At 43.4% G+C, this 18,182-nt stretch overlaps 2 protein-coding genes across 2 annotated transcripts in view; one reads left to right on the top strand and one right to left on the bottom strand.

Moving 5' to 3' along the window:
• The window catches only part of LOC143956162 (uncharacterized), a 713,750-nt gene that overhangs the window by 216,069 nt on the left and 479,499 nt on the right, over positions 1-18,182 (top strand). The gene's annotated exons all lie outside the window — the stretch shown is intronic.
• LOC143955416 (NACHT, LRR and PYD domains-containing protein 3-like) overlaps positions 14,722-18,182 on the bottom strand; it is a 69,182-nt gene continuing 65,721 nt past the window's right edge. The window contains exon 15 of the mRNA XM_077465467.1: positions 14,722-16,709. The gene's annotated coding sequence lies outside the window, so the exon portion shown is untranslated. The remainder of the gene's footprint in view (positions 16,710-18,182) is intronic.

The following is an 18,182-nucleotide window of genomic DNA, read 5'->3' on the forward strand; positions in this document are numbered from 1 at the left end:
CACTTGAACACATGCAAGTCCCACTGTTGTGGCTGTGCCTGCACATTACAGCCCCATAGTCATCTATGCAACTGTATTTGGCCTTGGGACATGGCCCCATAGAAGTCTACACAGCTGTAATGCACAGGCATGGCCAGGGCAGTGAGACTTGTACACACTGGTTGTAAACAAACCAAACACTGGATCGGTGGCTGTCAGATCAAAGTAAGTATGCATCTATGGAGCAGGGGGGTCAGTTAGGTTAGGTCAGGGAAATTGGAGCGAAGAAAGACAAATGCACTTGTCTTAAAGTGCGCTTATCTTTTAAAGGATGTTTCTGTTATTGGGAGATGATCAGGAGTTTAACCAACTTCTAGATTCTTGTGTCTCTGTGTGAGATTTTCCCCACCATATATCCAAACAGTGCCTTCCCTGCATGGGCTCTCACTCTTTATGGACCACACAAAATGAAAATTACGCCTTGAGAGCAAGAGATGGGGTGGAGCTAGGAACTCTGGTCTGGAGAGTTCTCCAATGTACTCCCTAGAGATGTAGAAAGATTGTCAGTGCCCCAGTCCCTTCAAGCCCTTTGAAGATAAAATAGCCTACTGTACAAATACTCAGCTTCAGAGAAGGTTCTTCAGGGTTTAAGGGAATGAAAGAGTTGATACATGCAAAAGAGATAATTTAGGTGAAGATAGATTCTGATGGACTGAGTCAGCCCCTGGCTTCCTATATGTTTTGAATACTCTAACTGTGAGATCTCCTTGCCATCATTTCTAGCTCTTTTCTTGTCCACCTGGAAGATTTGGGTGTTCCTTCCCACTTTTCTGTGATCCAAATCCTTCTGCTACATTCTCTGTAATATAAAGTGCTGAGTGCGCGCCCCTCATAATGGGCACAGAAGGCTTGTAGGGGTGGCGGAGATGGTGAGAACCCTTCATAATGGACACAACATGTGTGTAGACCTGGGAACTTGGCACAGAGATTGTGGGAACTCCTCATAATGGGCACAAAAGGTGTATAGACCTGGGAACTTGGCACGGAGCTGGTGATAACCCCTCATAATGGGCACAACAGGTGCGTAGACCTGGGAACTTGGCACAGAGTTGGTGGAGGGAACCCCTTATAATGGGCACAACAGGTGTGTAGATCTAGGCACTTGGCACAGAAATGATAGTAACCCCTCATAATGGGCACAAAAGGTGTGTAGACCTGGGCACTTGGCACAGAGATGGTGAGAACCCCTCATAATGGGCACCACAGGTGTGTAGACCTGGGAACTTGGCATAGAGATAGTGGGGACCTCTCATAATGGGTGCAACAGGTGTGTAGACCTGGGAACTTGTGACAGAGATGGTGAGAACCACTTATATTGGGCACAAAAGGTGTGTAGACCTGGGAACTTGACAGAGAGATGGTGGGAGCCTCTCATAATGGGCACAAAAGGTGTGTAGACCTGGGAACTTGGCACAGAGATGGTGATAACCCCTCATAATGGGCACAACAGGTTTGTAGACCTGGGCACTTGGCACAGAGATGGTGAGAACCCCTCATAATGGGCACCACAGGTGCGTAGACCTGGGAACTTGGCACAGAGATAGTGGGAACCTCTCATAATGGGTGCAACCGGTGTGTAGACCTGGGAACTTGCCACAGAGATGATGAGAACCACTTATATCGGGCACAAAAGGTGTGTAGACCTGGGAACTTGACAGAGAGATGATGGGAGCCTCTCATAATGGGTGCAACAGGTGTGTAGACCTGGGAACTTGTCACAGAGATGGTGAGAACCCCTCATAATGGGCACAACAGGTGCGTAGACCTGGGAACTTGGCACAGAGTTGGGGGAGGGAACCCCTTATAATGGGCACAACAGGTGTGTAGACCTAGGCACTTGGCACAGAAATGATAGTAACCCCTCATAATGGGCACAAAAGGTGTGTAGATCTGGGAACTTGGCACAGAGATGGTGAGAACCCCTCATAATGGGCACAACAGGTGCGTAGACCTGGGAACTTGGCACAGAGATGGTGAGAACCCCTCATAATGGGCAGGGCACAGGATTGATCTCAACCAGAGATCACACCAATAGTGTCTTTGTGAGATTGAAGGAACTGTTAATTTTACCTGACAAAAATCCACAGGGTGGACTGTTAACTTCCTTATAAGGGGAAATCTTCTCTGTGGCTGTAGTTACGGGTGTTGTTTGGCAAAACTGATGGCCAGTCACAAGAACACAAGTCCTCCCGCTGTAAGAATGTCTTCCAACTTTTTATTTTGACTAAGGACAAGAGACAAATAATCTTCTTCATAATGTTGACTATTAACAATTGATTTTTATCCTTTTTGGTTTACACACTCTGGCCTCCACTCTGAAATTGACTGTGATTGTTCTATTATCTTCAGACTTGATCGAGTTTTTATTTAAAGATGTAATTTATAATCCTAAACAAAGAATGAGGAGAAGCCACGTACGCACTTTGCAGAGGACATCTGAACGCTGATTCTGGTGAAAACCTTTGGAGATATTTGTGTGTGGGTTGTATTTTAGCCCTGCAGTAAACAGATACAGGTGTGTCTCTTGTCTTTCTTTTTTTTTATTATCCTCCTCTGGTATGTCCGGGGTCATTAATTAACTGATGATGGCAGCAGATGAAGGTCAAAACTGAAAAAGGTGTTTTTTAGCAGTAATGTGGGGGGTAAAATGGGTTCTCCCAACAGTGTTTGGACAAGCTCACGCCAAAATTGATGTCTGGTGGCACATCTTCTTGTACTTTGGACTTTCCAACAATGAGCACTTCTGAATAGACATGTGCAGAATGAAAACATTTGTTTTGTTTACATTCGTTATTTAAATAATTCTATTTTAGTTAAATTAGTTTAATTCGTCTTTGGAATTTGTTAAGTTTTGTTTATTCAGTTTATAATTTGATTCAAATTTTCCGAATTCGGCCGAACTGAATTCAGTTCGAATAAATTCAGAAAATTTGAATTTATTCTATTAAAATTTGAATTTAGGAAGACAGTTATATTCTACTCTATTGTTTTTTTTCTTTTCTATTCATTTATTTTCTATTCTATTCTATTTTTTTCGATTCAATTCTATTCAAATTCTAATCGCATTTCGGTAGACGGTTATATTCTTTCTATTTAATTCTATACTATTGTTTTTTTCTATTCTTTTCTATTTAAATTCAGATTTATTCTATTCAAATTTCGGGAGACAGTTATATTCTTTCTATTTTGTTCTATAGTTTTTTTTCTATTCTTTTCTATTTAAATTCAAATTTATTCTATTTGAATTTTGGTAGACGGTTATAATCTTTATATTTTATTCTATTCTATTGTTTTTTTTTCTATTCTTTTCTATTTAAATTCAAATTTATTCAAATTTCGGGAGACGGTTATATTCTTTATATTTTATTCTATTCTATTGTTTTTTTCTATTCTTTTCTATTTAAATTCAAATTTATTCGAATTTCGGGAGACGGTTATATTCTTTCTGTTCTATTCTATTCTATTTCAGTTCAAATTTATTCTATTTGAAAATTCAAATTTCAGAGGACTTTTTTTATTCTTTTCTATTCCTTTATTTTCTATTCTTGTTTTCGAATTCGATTCGAATACCCCACCAATCCTTCAATCTCCATACCCCACCAATCCTTCAGTCTCTATACCCCACAAATCCTTCAATCTCTATACCCCAACAATCTTTCAGTCTCTATATCCCCACAATTCTTCAGTTTCTATACCCCACCAATCCTTCAGACTCCATAGTCCACTAATTCTCCAGTCTCTCTACCACACTAATCCTCCAGTCTCCATCTTCCATTCCCCCCATCCCAATCCTTACGTTTTTCTCCCTTTCGTTTTTTTCTATTCTTTTCTATTTAAATTCAAATTTATTCTATTTGAATTTTGGTAGACGGTTATAATCTTTATATTTTATTCTATTCTATTGTTTTTTTCTATTCTTTTCTATTTAAATTCAGATTTATTCGAATTTCGGGAGACAGTTATATTCTTTCTGTTCTATTCTTTTCTATTTCAGTTCAAATTTATTCTATTTGAAAATTCAAATTTCAGAGGACTTTTTTTATTCTTTTCTATTCCTTTATTTTCTATTCTTGTTTTCGAATTCGATTCGAATTTTGGACGAACTTTCGTTTCGTTATTTCATTCATTTAAATTCATTACTATTGTAATTCAGAAATTTGGATACATCTGAATCTCCGAATTTCAATACGGAACAAAACAAACCGCACATGTCTACTTTTGAAGTTCGAAGCAACAATATCAAAAGGCTTGTAAATACAATATGTAAAAAAAATCTGACAAATACCGTCAGAGCTTAAAGTGGAGTTCCACCCTAAAGTGGAACTTCTGCTCATCGGAACACCCCCCCCATCCGGTGCCACAGTTGGCACCTTTTAGGGGGGAGGGGGGTGCAGATACCTGTCTAAGACAGGTATTTGCACCCACTTCCGGGCATAGACTCCCACGGGAGTCTATGCCTCTTCCTGTCCCGCCGCGCGGTCTGCTGGGACACACATGGTCCCAGAGACAGTGCGGACCATTCCCATTGCGCTGCACGACTTGCGAATGAGCAGCAGGGAACCGGGAAGTGAAGCCGCAACACTTCACTTCCTGATTCCCGCACCGAGAATGGCGGCGGCAGCCGAGAGTCGAGCGACCGATCGGCCTCGGCTCCCGACATCGCTGGACCCCGGGACAGGTAAGTGTCAATTTATTAAAAGTCAGCAGCTGTAGTGTTTATAGCTGCTGGCTTTTAATAATTTTTTTTCGGGTGGAATCCCTCTTTAAAGCCCCAATAAGGGAGAGAAAAGTCCATAATGTTCATCTGATGACTAAAGGGGATCAGAAACAGATGGAGGTTAGACTTAGGCAGCTCCTGGTAAGCAGGTCTGGGAGAGATCCCTCATGAGCATGCAAAGAAGAACAGCGAGCGCCAGGTTACAAGCAAATAAAATCGCCACTTTTTAATGTTTAGCACACTTACATATAGCTACTTGTATGGAACAGCAGTCAAGATGGGCTGATGATCGGCTACAGAGGCATCCACCGAGATGAAAACGTCTCTAGCTGTAGCTGTGGACATACACTGATAGCCGTGACAGGTGAAGCTTGAAAAGGGAGGTGGGGAATGGCACAAGGGACAATCAAAGACTGCGGGCATGGCACAAGGGACGGTCAGAGACTGCGGGCATGGCACAAGGGACAGTCAGAGACTGCAGGCATGGCACAAGGGACAGTCAGAGACTGCAAGCATGGCACAAGGGACAGACAGACTGCGGGCACGGCACAAGGGACAGTCAGAGACTGCGAGCATGGCACAAGGGACAGTCAGAGACTGCAGGCATGGCACAAGGGACAGACAGACTGCAGGCACGGCACAAGGGACAGTCAGAGACTGCGGGCATGGCACAAGGGACAGTCAGAGACTGCGGACATAGCACAAGGGACAGAGACATCATCAGGCATGGCACAAGGGACGTTCACAAACTGCAGGCATGGCACAAGGGACAGTCAGAGATGTCAGGCATGGCACAAGGGACAGTCAGAGACTGCGGGCATGGCACAAGGGACAGTCAGAGACTGCGGGCATGGCACAAGGGACAGTCAGAAACTGTGGACATGGCACAAGGGACAGTCAGAGACATCATCAGACATGGCACAAGGGACGTTCACAGACAGCAGGCATGGCACAAGGGACAGTCAGAGATGTCAGGCATGGCACAAGGGACAGTCAGAGACTGCGGGCATGGCACAAGGGAAAGTCAGAAACATCATCAGGCATGGCACAAGGGAAAGTCAGAAACATCATCAGGCATGGCACAAGGGATGTTCACAGACTGCAGGCATGGCACAAGGGACTGTCAGAGACTGTGGACATGGTACAAGGGACAGTCAGAGACTGCGGGCATGGCACAAGGGACAGTCAGAGACTGCGGGCATGGCACAAGGGACTGTCAGAGACTGCGGGCATGGCACAAGGGACAGTCAGAGATGTCATCAGGCATGGCAAAAGGGACAGTCAGAGACTGAGGGCATGAAAGTATATAATAATGGCACTGCACTGTTGAATATCGTCTGGTGTACAGTATGTGACAAAAACTTCTATAAAAAGTGCAAGTGCGGTGCTAAAAAAATATGCATCAATACGTACAAGTAAATATAAATGTAAAGGTATTCCTGCAGTGAGCTTGACGTGTGCAAACACAATCTAAACCTGAAGGTGGGTCAGCGTATAATAGTGACAAACATAATCATCATGTGCAAACACAGCAAGTAAAAATGAATGGAATACAAAGTATAGATTAAATAAAGTGCAATAAAATCATATGTCCCATACAGCACTCCGGGTGCCTGAGTGGATAAACCAAATTGCAATCAAAAAAACATAATACGAGTCCATAAATCAGTCAACAGTCGATGGATGGGTGGCGGATCCCTTCACCATAAAAAATTGTGAATAAATAGCTGGTGCCTGGCAAAGCAGATGTGATAACACCTCAGTGTGCACAATATTTACATCTACGTATTGTACATATTTTTTAGCACTGCATTTGCACTTTTTATAGATGTTTTTGTCACATAGTATACAAAGCAAGCTGTCCCTGCTTGTCACCTCTGTACTGTGCCAACTTGCCAGCCTCACCTTGTGCCATCTGTGTTGGTACTGACAGTTTTCTTCGTGACCACTCCACTCAGCATATTCCTCTCCTCCAGTAGATCGCTCCCCGACCTTCGCACAGACAGCCAGAAACGCTGCCTCGTACAATGCGTCCAGCATCCTTGTCAGCCCGGACTTCCTGCTCATGCAGATCCCCTCCTCCACCGCTGTCAGTGACATAATGCCGCCTCTGGATTGGTGCAGGACCCGGGCCACTGGTGGAGCTGTTCCTTCTGCCTGCCCTGATGAAGGTCGCGCTGTGCTGATCTGCAGTGTGGGGGGGGGGTAAGCTTTTTTGGCACCCCCCACGCAAAGTGACGCCCTAGGCCTCACCAAAATACAGCGCTGCTGTGGTGAGGAGCAAGATGAGCCTGGAGTCCATGCGGGGAGACCAGCATCAGGGTACCCTGGGTGGCCGTGATGGTATATCCAGAAATTGGATGTCCACCCAAAGACGATGTGTCCAGCTGGAGTAGTGAGAGGAGCTGTCAGTCCAACAAGCGAGCATTTTTTTTTACACGTTTCGGAAGCTTAATCAGCCTGATTGTTTGAAAATATCTCTGGGAATTTATAGAGCTGCTAATTATCCTCATGACATCCAGGTTAGTGAGATACATGTCTTTGAGCAATCGCCAGTATGACGGTGCCAGGGATGCCAGCTCTTATGTCGCGTACACGCGATCGGATTTTCCGACAACAAAACCGTGGATTTTTTCCGAGGGATGTTGACTCAAACTTGTCTTGCATACACACGGTCACACAAATGTTGTCGGAAATTCCGAACGTCAAGAACGCGGTGGCGTACAACACGTACGTCAGGACTATAAAAAGGGAGTTCAATAGCCAGTGCCTCACTCGTACTTGATTACGAGCATGCGTGGAATTTTGTGCATCGAAATTGTGCACACACGCTCGGAATTTCCGATAAGTTTTGTTGTCAGAAAATTTGAGAACCTGCTCTCAAACATTTGTGTGCGGAAATTCCGACAGCAAATGTTCGATGGAGCGTACACATGGTTGGACTTTGCAACAACAAGCGCACATCAAACATTTCCCGTTGAAAATTCCAATCGTGTGTGCGTGGCATAAGTATTTACAGATAAAAACATTATTAAGATAATGTATTTAAGACTAATGTAGCTAACTAAATTGGTAAAATGTAACAAAATATAACAAAGTAAAACAAAGCGAAAGATAACAAAGAATGCCTGTGCGAGTCATGTATAATCTTAAATAGATATATGAATGATAAAATATGCAAAGATAAAAATCTAAATAATAATCCGAGCACTAACAGCACTTACAGAATAACTAAAAGTATTCAGTGCAAAACAGTGGCGTTAAAAGCCACCTAAAAAGTAAATCGGTATGCGTAAAAGACATATAAAGTTCTTATAATATAAAAAGTGCTCCGTATACCCTCAGCAGCAAGGCTAAAAACTCCTCATCTGAAAACCATCACCAGAAAACACCTCGTGCATGGATAATCCCTGTTGGTAATAAACTCACCACAGGTAAATGATAAAGGAGTCTTGTATCAAACTGTTCAGTGGTCTCCTGTCCTTAGATTCCTCCAGGAATGGTGCAATGTCAGAATCGCTAGAGCCTATTATCTCCTTATACTTGGAGAGGACTCCTGTCCCTGGATTAAACTGGTTTGTTCATAACGTACATCATGCAAAACAAGAAGGGGACTAGCACAGCATAATACTGATTTTTATTTGGGAAATCACCCGCACACAATATTATATGCTTACAACACACACCGAATAAAACAGCATGTGAGTAAACCGTCTGTATGGCACAGCATATATCACTCTCACCGCCTTCTGGATGGTATTGGCTGTGATGGAACCCGGGAAGACATACACTGAGACTGACAGAAGAGCCACGTGGTCACGCCCTAACGCGTTTTGTCACGTCTTCTTCTTTATATGAAGTTCTTTTAGTAGCCTGGTTGGGGACTAGGCTCCCAATTCCTTTATTTCTAGATTACTGGATGATGGTACAAGTCCCTAATGATCTTTACCTTTAGCAATTCAATACAGAGGCCACTCTTATTTCTTTTTATATACGAAGTTGTAAAGATGGCTAAGATGATCCCATAGAATATAACAAAACAAATTGATGCAATAAATTGGAAATTACAGGAAAACCCTGTATAACCGAGGACTATTCTTCTCCACCAAGGACTACCACACAGCTTCCAGGTCATTACAATCCACTGCGGCCTGTCATCCTCTCTCTCCCCCTCACCGCTTGTGAGTTCCATTTGTTTTATATGGTATTTTACCTAATTGGTCCCCTACTGGGTGGGGACCAAGCTCCTGACCTCTTTATCTCTAAGTTTCTGGATGATGATACAATTTCTACATATTCTTTATCACCATTATTGCTATAGAGGCTACTCCTATCTCTCACTGAGCTGAGTGCCTTCCCACTTAGCCTTCAATCACAGATAAGCCCCCCCCCTTCTTGCACACAGTATGTTCCTTCTCAGCCTTCAATTTTATCTGAGCTTCTCCCCCTCACTGACCTGAGCACCCTCCCCCCATCAATCATATCTGAGCTCCTCTCCTCACTGCCCTGAGCACCCTCCCCGATTAATAATATCTTTGCCCCCTCCCCTTTGCTTGCCTGAGTGCCCCCCCCTTCATGCATAGAATATGTTCCTTCTCAGAATTCAATTTTATCTAAGCTCCTCCTCCCCTCGCTGCCCTGAGCAACCTTCCCCATCAATCATATCTGAGCTCCTCCCCTCATTGCCCTGAGTGCCCTCCCTCTTTTGTCACATTTAGCTCCTCCCTCTCACTTAGTTAAGCATGCTATCATTCATATCTAGGCTGCCCCCTTTGCTTTCTTTAGTTCCCTCCCCCATCAGTCACAGAACAGAAAAGCTCCTCCCCTTTGCCGATCTAAGTGCCCCCCTGCTTTAGTCACATCAGAGCTCCTCCCCCTCACTCTTCTGGGTGAACAACCCTTTCAGTTACAGATAGGCTCCTCCCTCTCACTGCCCTAAGTATCCTCACACTCCCGTCACAAATTAACTCCTCCCACTCCATCCAGTGCACCCTCCCACCCACCATTTATACAGAGATAAACCCCTCCCTGTCAGCTCAGAACATCCTCCCAACCACCAATCACACCACGCTCAACCCCTTCATTCCACTGTGCCCTAAGCCTTCAGTCACAGTCCAGCTCCTCCCCATTTCTGCTGGGTGCCTCCCCTTTTTTTCACAAATTAGCTCCTCACATGGGAAAATCTATATTTAGACAAATATGGACGCGGTCACTGCTGACCCTCCTTGTGAAAATGCCAGTCACAATCAATGAGAAACAAATATGTAAATATAAAATTTTGACTTCCTCAACGTTGCTGACTCAGTACTATCACAGCCAGGTATTTCGAACTTCCAGAGGAGGATCACCAATGGCCGCCTGCATATATTATTAGAGTTTTCCTTTAAATCCCAGTATAGAAAAAAATAAGGAAGGGGGAATAGCTTCTGTCTTTAATTCCTAAAGAAAAATAACTCTTCCAGTGCCTAGGCACCCCTGTTCTTTAGCCTCATAGCAGTATATCTGCAGTGTGAGATCATCCAAGGCATTGCTGTCAGACTGCTCGTCTCAGGAGATTTGGAGGGAGATTTAGTGATGTCACCACTGTGCTGCTCACTGTTCTCCTTGTTGGAGGCTCTGACACGAGGAAGCAAAGACCTTCCTTTTCCAAGATGGCCGCCTCCACACAGAGCCACAATGCAGAACAACGGGGCACAGGCATAAGAGGGGTTTGATCTCCTTTTATTAAAGTCCAAGATTATGAATGACCGTCTTATCCATTAACCTGAATCCCTTTGATGAGGCTGCTGCCATGTAACAAAAGAACCCCCAAACAGAGAGAGGGTTGAGAAAAATCCAGATATGTGAAACATAGCAAGGGCACCACATCAATGGTATTAGATTTTATAATAAATAATATTATATAAAAGAGCCAATGTGTGTTGAGGGGTTTACACCTTCCCCCTTCTTTAGGGGGTTAAATATAATCTAGGAGTCTAGGAATTGCTGAATTCACATTATATTAAAGCCCTGATGAAAGAGCGTGTGAACCCCTGAAATGTGTTGGCTATTTAATATCTGGGAGTAATGAATAAAATATTCTTCTTGACTCTATTGCATAACACTTACTATATTATCTACAGTGTGGAACAAGTCATAGTAAGTCAGTAATGGGGGAAGGGGCAACTGCCGGGAGACCACAGGCAGTATTTCTGACCAATCCTGTCTCCTCTGGGTTCTCCTCTTCAAATTGTGCGTTTTCTAGTTGAAGTAATAACAATTATTAGGTTTACGGACCGGCTTTCTTATAAAGCTCAGCACAGGGAAAGGTACGTAAAAAAAACAATTCCATAATTCTGCTTCATATTACTGCTGAACGCTCTGATGGTCTACGTACACCTTAAAGTGGACCTGTCATCAGATATACATTTTAATGTTAAGTATCACATGTTCAGTAAGGTGTCAGTATAACCTTTCTGGTGGGCCGGTGTTTGAGTGCCATCTGTGTGGCCACATGCCCAGCCCCAGCAGCATGGAAAGCAGAGAGCTGGAAGTCACATGCTTGGAACACATAGAACCCAGGAGTGATATGAGAGGAGAGCTCTGGGGCCTGGAAGGTGGTTGAAAGAAGCTGGTCACCATTGTCCATAACATGTCCCTGTACTGGGTGTGGTGTCCACCCCTGTACATTGTATTCAGTGGTAATACTGAATTATCATCATCATTGGGTATGTAATAATGTATATACAATATATTATGAGGTCTATAGCTCCATCAAATCGGCAAGGGGTTCCAAGGGCATTTCATGGTGGATGTGGCTACAAATTCCCTATTTGCTTCACAGAGTTTTTGGGTTTGTCAACCCTCATTATCATCACACTGGTTAGTTAGATGGGGGGTCTTATGATGAGATATTTTCAGGGTGCTTAGTTGTATGAAGAGGAAGCTCATGAGGTACACTCAAGGTAGGGAGGGGTACAAGAACAGGTCTTCTGATAAGGTACATCCAAGTTACCGATTTCTATAAGAATGGGCTTTTTGATAAGGTACATCCAAGTTATTGGGATGTATAAAAATTGGGCTTTTGATAAGGTAAATCAAAGTTATGGAGATATAAAAGAATGGGGCTTTTGATAAGGTACATCCAAGTTACCAATATCTATAAGAACGGGGCTTTTAAAAAGGTACATCCAAGTTATCGATATCTGGAAGAACGGGGCTTTTGATGAGGTACACCCAAGTTACCGAGATGAAAATAACGGGGCTTTTGATAAGGTACCTATGGTTAGGCACACCTGAGGTACTTAGAATTATTTATTACAGGCATTTAAGTTGTACTGACAATTCATACAGAACTTTACATACTATTTGTTTACATTGATTCCTGCCCTTAAAGGACTTACAATCAATGGACTCGCATACACACACGGGCCAATTAATCTACCAGCATGTCTTTGGAGCATGGGAGGAAACCTGCACAGGCACAGTATGCAAACTCCATGCAGATAGTGCCCTGGCCTGGATTTGAACCAGAGACCCTGTGCTGTAAGGCTGAGCTTTATAACAAGCCACGATGCTGCCTGTGTATGAGAACTGGGCTTATAATGAGGTTCTTTTTCAATTTTCCATCTACTAAAACTTCTGTCCTTGTTGTTTTAACTTTGGAGTATACATTTTTTTTTTCTGCCAGTAAATACCTTATACAGCCCACTTCCGGTTCCTTGTCTGGCCATTAGCCTTATGATATCATGCACAGCTCTCTCTCTCACTCTCGTGAGATTTTGACAGGAATTGAGGGGGAGGGGGGTGAGGCATAAGAGGGACAATGAGAACTGCAGGGCTGCATAGTCAGAGGTTTGCCTGTCTAAATCCAGGAAGTGGAACAGGTAAAAGTTTCAGCTGCCCAACGCAGGGCCATATTAACATAGGGGCTATTGGAGCTGCAGCTCCAGGCCCCTTACCTTAAGATAGGCCCATTTAAAAAAAAATTAAAAAATTTCAAGAGTTGTGGCTCGGTGACCAGGGGTCACATAGAGCCCACATTTAGGGTCTACCCCACTACTGGTCCTGGAGATACAGGGCTCCTTGCACAGCCTGTCAGAAGCTACATACAAAGCAGCCAGTTTAAATACAAGCTGGCACACCCTGCAGCAGACTGAGAGAATGAGCTCACAGTGCCTCTCCTCACTTCGTGTCAGAGGCACTGAGCTCAATGGATAGCTTGGAGTCTGTAGAGTTTGACGGGCAGTACCACCTATCAAACTCGCTCACAGTAGCAGCATAGTCCAACAATATAAAACTGCCATTCAGCAATGTAAAGAAAAAAAAAAGGAGACGGCAGTAGCACCTCATGCCTGTCAGCTGCTGCTATACCACTTGTTGAAAAGCAGTACACCACAGATCACTTTTCAGAGGGCAGTAAACATTACTACAAATGTGAAAGAAACTTAAAACACATCATCCATTTCACACCACCAACCGGGTCACCACTCAGGCACTTTCCATGTTAGCCAGCTCCCTTAACTTATATCACAGGTGACCATTTCCCAACCTGCAAATGACAGACCCTGCTCCAAAAGATATCACTCCTAGTTACTCCCCCCACCCACTGATTGATATCCCTCCATGACCACCTCACACCCCCCTGCTGACAGACCTCTCTCCTCAGCCTGTCCCCACACACCTTCTCACTTAGTGACCTGTGGATGGGGAATCAATCCCTCAGTGTTATTGTGTTCTGCCAGTGGGGAGCCTTCCCAACCCACAGAATACAATAATCAGTGTTGCTAATTATAGCTGGCAGCACTGACTGTTTTGGGAAAAACCTGACAGGCTGGTTGTACTCAAGTTGATTAATAGATTGACTTGTGTACAATCAATTCATGTATGAGCCGCTTAAACACTACGCAGTCCCTAAACATCCTTCCACAAACCTTTACATTTTTCCTTCCCAGATTCCTACATCCTCCTCACCTGTATATAGTGCCCCCTGTCATACCTGCCACACTCCTCTCCTATACATAGTGCCCACTGTCATACCCTCCACACTTCTCTTCTATACATAGTGCTCACTGTCATACCCTCCACACTCCTCTCCTGTACATACTGCCCACTGTCATACCATCCACACTCTTCTCCTGTGCATACTGCTCACTGTCATACCCTCCACATTCCTCTTCTGTACTTACTGCCCACGTGATACCTTCCACACTCCTCTCCATACTGCCAACTGTCATATTCTCCACACTCCTCTCCTGTACATAATGCCAACTATCTTTCTCTCCACACTCCTCTCCTGTACATACCACCCTCATAATACCTTCCACACTCCTCTCCTGTATATACTGCCCCTATCATACCCTCCACACTCCTCTTCTGTGCATACTGTCCACTGTTATACCCTTCACATTTCTCTCCCTCAGCTGCACATACTTCCCACTTTTATACCATTCATACACCTCCCCTATGCCTCTTACACACAAAAACAGTTCTTTAAAATGATATTGAATATCCTCAATATTACCAGCTCTAGAATGGGCACACATTTGTTCCGTCTTCACCCTGTCTTCCTTCCGGGTTCTGTGCCTTTGATCACTTGCCTAGGCCGGGCTATGTTGCTGTCATTTCCTTGCATGCTCATTCGCATCCTCTCTCTCTAATCCCCCTTCTTTGTCTCATGCTCCCTCTCTTACCCCTCACCTCTCTCTCATCCCCTTCCTCTCTTTCTCATCCTCCCTCTCTCTATTTAATTTCATTTGTTATAACAAAACATTGTTTGCATTTTTAACTATTATTTTTTTTTTATTTTAATTTTTTTTTAATAAAAAGCCCCACCATAATCCTCAGCACCAGGCCCATGATGTTCTTACTCCAGCCCTGGCCCAACGTTAACATGGTTGCAGACTTAGGGAGATTTCTGCAGCATATTTGGCAAGTACAGAATCACAGTATATATAAAATAATATGCAAAGTGGTTGGAGGAAAGCTTCAGAATCGCAAAGATGTTTTTATTACAAATTATGTGAGCAGACTGCAGTTCCTCTTTAAGGGACTTGGTAAATGAGATTTGGGGTGGCATGATATTGTTACATAGTTAGTAAGGTTGAATAAAGACACCAGTCCATCCAGTTCACAGACCAGTTCCATCAGACCTTTGCTTTCCAAAAACCCAGTGGACTTTAGAAATAGAACATAATAGGACAAAAACCGACGCTAGGGCAGCTATTGGCTACTGGCTATGAACTTCCTTATTCTAGTCCGGTCGTACGTCATCACGTTCGAATCCGTCGGAATTTAGTGTGATTGTGTGTGGCCAAGTCCGTTCGTTTGAAAAGTCCGTCGGAACTCCGCTGAAAGTCCGTCGGACCTAGTCCGTCGAAAAGTCCGCTCGTGTGAACGAGGCATTAGTCTTCCCAGGGTGCTCCTGTGCTGCCTGGGTCACATCACCACTGCCTCAGGGAATCATGTTAAATATAAGAAATGGCCTGGGTGAGGTTTATGGATGGGCATGCAGTGATGTGTGAGCCATCGGTTTTTCTGTTTGGGGGTAAAGGTTCACTTTAAGATAAACTAATACATATATGTTTTTTTTTAGGACAGGCAAGGCAACCCATAGACAAGGAATATAACAAAACAAATAATACATTTTTTTCTACTTTGATCAGTATTCATTAAAAAAATAATAATAATAGTATTACTGTAGATAAAAAAGTATACATTTTATTCTATAATGTGTCCTGTTCAAAATTAGGAGGTTAATTATGATTTTAATACAAAGCATTGCAAAAGTTATTTACAAATGAAAAAATACTTTTTTCAATTTTAGTTTTTTTTTTACAATAAAAAAAATAAAATATTAGTTGTTTAAAAAAATAGAGATAGACAAAACATCAGCTTAAAAATAAAATCCCAGGGAAGAAGGGGAAGATGGAATTAATTAGGACCTGATCATGGCAAACTAGGGGGTAAAAAAGGGGTTAAATCGGGAAAATAGTTCTTTACTTTACTTGATTTGCAGATAATGGAAACCGAATAAATAAAACATAAGACATGTTACTTTGTGTCTGCCTTTCATTGCGCCTAAATGTCAGCATACATATGGTACTAGTCTCCACCCTAACCCAACCCATAGGTTTCAGAGATAGCTAAAAATTAAAGGCTAGAGAAGACCACATCCATTCTCTCATTTATCTCTAAGAACTACTATGCCAGAATGAATCTTCCTGTCTAATTTTCTTACCTACCACCCTCATGTGGTGTCCATCCAGGTTAAGCCATTCCTGGTGCAGTCTCATCCCTTCAGCTACTAATAGCGCCTACATGGGTAGGAGCCCCTTTCTGTGGATCTTTTTGGGGCAGGTTCATATGTCCATGTCATGATCCAGCCACGTGGTAGGAGGTCTGGGTCTAATTTGCAGAAACATTGATCCAGCCAGGGAAAAGTGAGTTTAGAAAATGCCGGACATTGTAGCAATAAAGCAGGCTTCCTCAACCTTTTCAACACAGAGGAACCCTTGAAATAACTTTCCGGTCTCAGGGAACCCCAGCTAAATATTAGTTTATCTACAACTCATGATACATTAGGGTGATGGTCAGTGGGATGAATGCTCCTTACACTTGTGGTCAGTGGGAAGAATTACCCCCTTACTAAAATGATCAATGGTGTCAGTGGGAACTTATCTGAGAGGCAGAAATTTCTCACTGCTCAAGGAACCCCTAGCAACCTCTGGAGGAACCCTAATGATCCATGGAATAAAGTGTCAAGAAGTTCATTTAGAATATGATAAAAATAATTTACAGTACACATTCACAGAATGTTTTATCTGCGTGTCAACACAGCAAGGGGTGGTTTGGGCCCTGTGTATTCCTCACTGAACACCAGCCGATGTATCTGAATGGCAGGTTGGCACAGACTAGGTGTAAACTCTCACTTGGCTTTTTTTGAGAAACAATTGTGTATTTCAATCTTCAAACTCTGTAAAAGAAAAAGTAATAAACCTTAATTTCCATCATATGCAGCACACATAAAACCTTTTGTAGAAGCCTGATGACACAGAAAAAAAAGGTTGCTCAACATCGTAGGTACTATTTTTGTTGGCAAAATATGAGGGAGTTCTTAATATTTGGGTCTTTTTATGGGTCTACTGGTTCTGGTAGGCATAAAGCATCAGTATTTTGACTCTATGCATATCTGAGGGGTCCTATCGATGTGGGGCTATGGTCTGGTTGATGGAGAATGGCCAGTCTGAATGTATGCAGATTAGTACCAGTGTGTGGAAGTTGCTATAGGCAGGGGCAGATATCATTGCCAGACATGGATCTGTATATCTAATGTTGGTGTGGGTCGTGGGAAAGGTCATGGCTAGGGATGAGCATTCATCATCAATGGTTGTTAAGGAAACAGCAGGTGCTGGCACCCGCAACGTACTTAGCAACCAGTGACTTCATCCAGCCCCATTCATTTGCTGGTCTGGAATCAGCGGCCATATAAACAAAGGGGCAGGGATAGTGGTTGACATCAATTTTTCAAATATGGCCAAGTGGCCATATTTGGTCAATGACATCACTGAGTATACCCCGCCCCTTTTCTTACATTTATCAGCAGGGAGTGAAGCTGTTAATTGTGGCAAGACTGGATAAGACATGTTAGTCTGTGGGTTTTTTATTTTAGCAACTTAATGGGCATCTTTCTTCGTGATTGATGAAGATCCACATCGTTGGATGATGTGATTGATGATGGTTTTTCTTCATGGAACTTTTTTTTATTTATTAATTTTTTTTAAATTAAAGGACTTGTCAAAAAGTGTGTATTTATTTACAAAAACTTTTTGTGAAGCAGTAGGAGTACTATGTACTCCTTTACTTGTTCACATGTCATTAGCACATTATCACCGTCATAGACTGCAGACGTAGTACAGGTGATGGTCAGAGACTGCGGACATGACCCAAGGGACTGTCAGAGACTGCGGACATGGCCCAAGGGACTGTCAGAGACTGCGGACATGGCCCAAGGGACTGTCAGACTGCGAACATGGCCCAAGAGACTGTCAGAGATGGCATACATGGCCCAAGAGACTGTCAGTGACTGCATACATGACTCAAGAGACTGTAAGAGACTACGGACATGGCACAAGAGATGACCAGAGACTGCATACATAGCCCAAGAGACTGTCAGAAACTGCATACATGTCCGGGGTGATAGAGAGAGAGAGGGGGGTGACAGAGACAGAGGGGGTGACAGAGAGAGACAGGGTGACAGAGAGAGAGGGGGGTGAAAAAGACAGGGGGGGTGAGAGAGAGAGAGAGGCGGTGACAGAGAGGGGTGATGGGGGTCATCACTCCTGATCCGATCCCTGATTCCAGGGGGGGGGGGGCACTTGCCCCCCCCTTGCCTCTACCTGCGGACGCCCATGTCTGGAGGCCCTCTTATTTTCAAAGTGTGCTTTCA

This window comes from Lithobates pipiens, unplaced genomic scaffold (assembly GCF_037356315.1).
Source record: "Lithobates pipiens isolate NorthernLeopardFrog02 unplaced genomic scaffold, aLitPip1_a1.2 Scaffold_35, whole genome shotgun sequence".
Classification (NCBI taxonomy): Eukaryota; Metazoa; Chordata; class Amphibia; order Anura; family Ranidae; genus Lithobates; species Lithobates pipiens.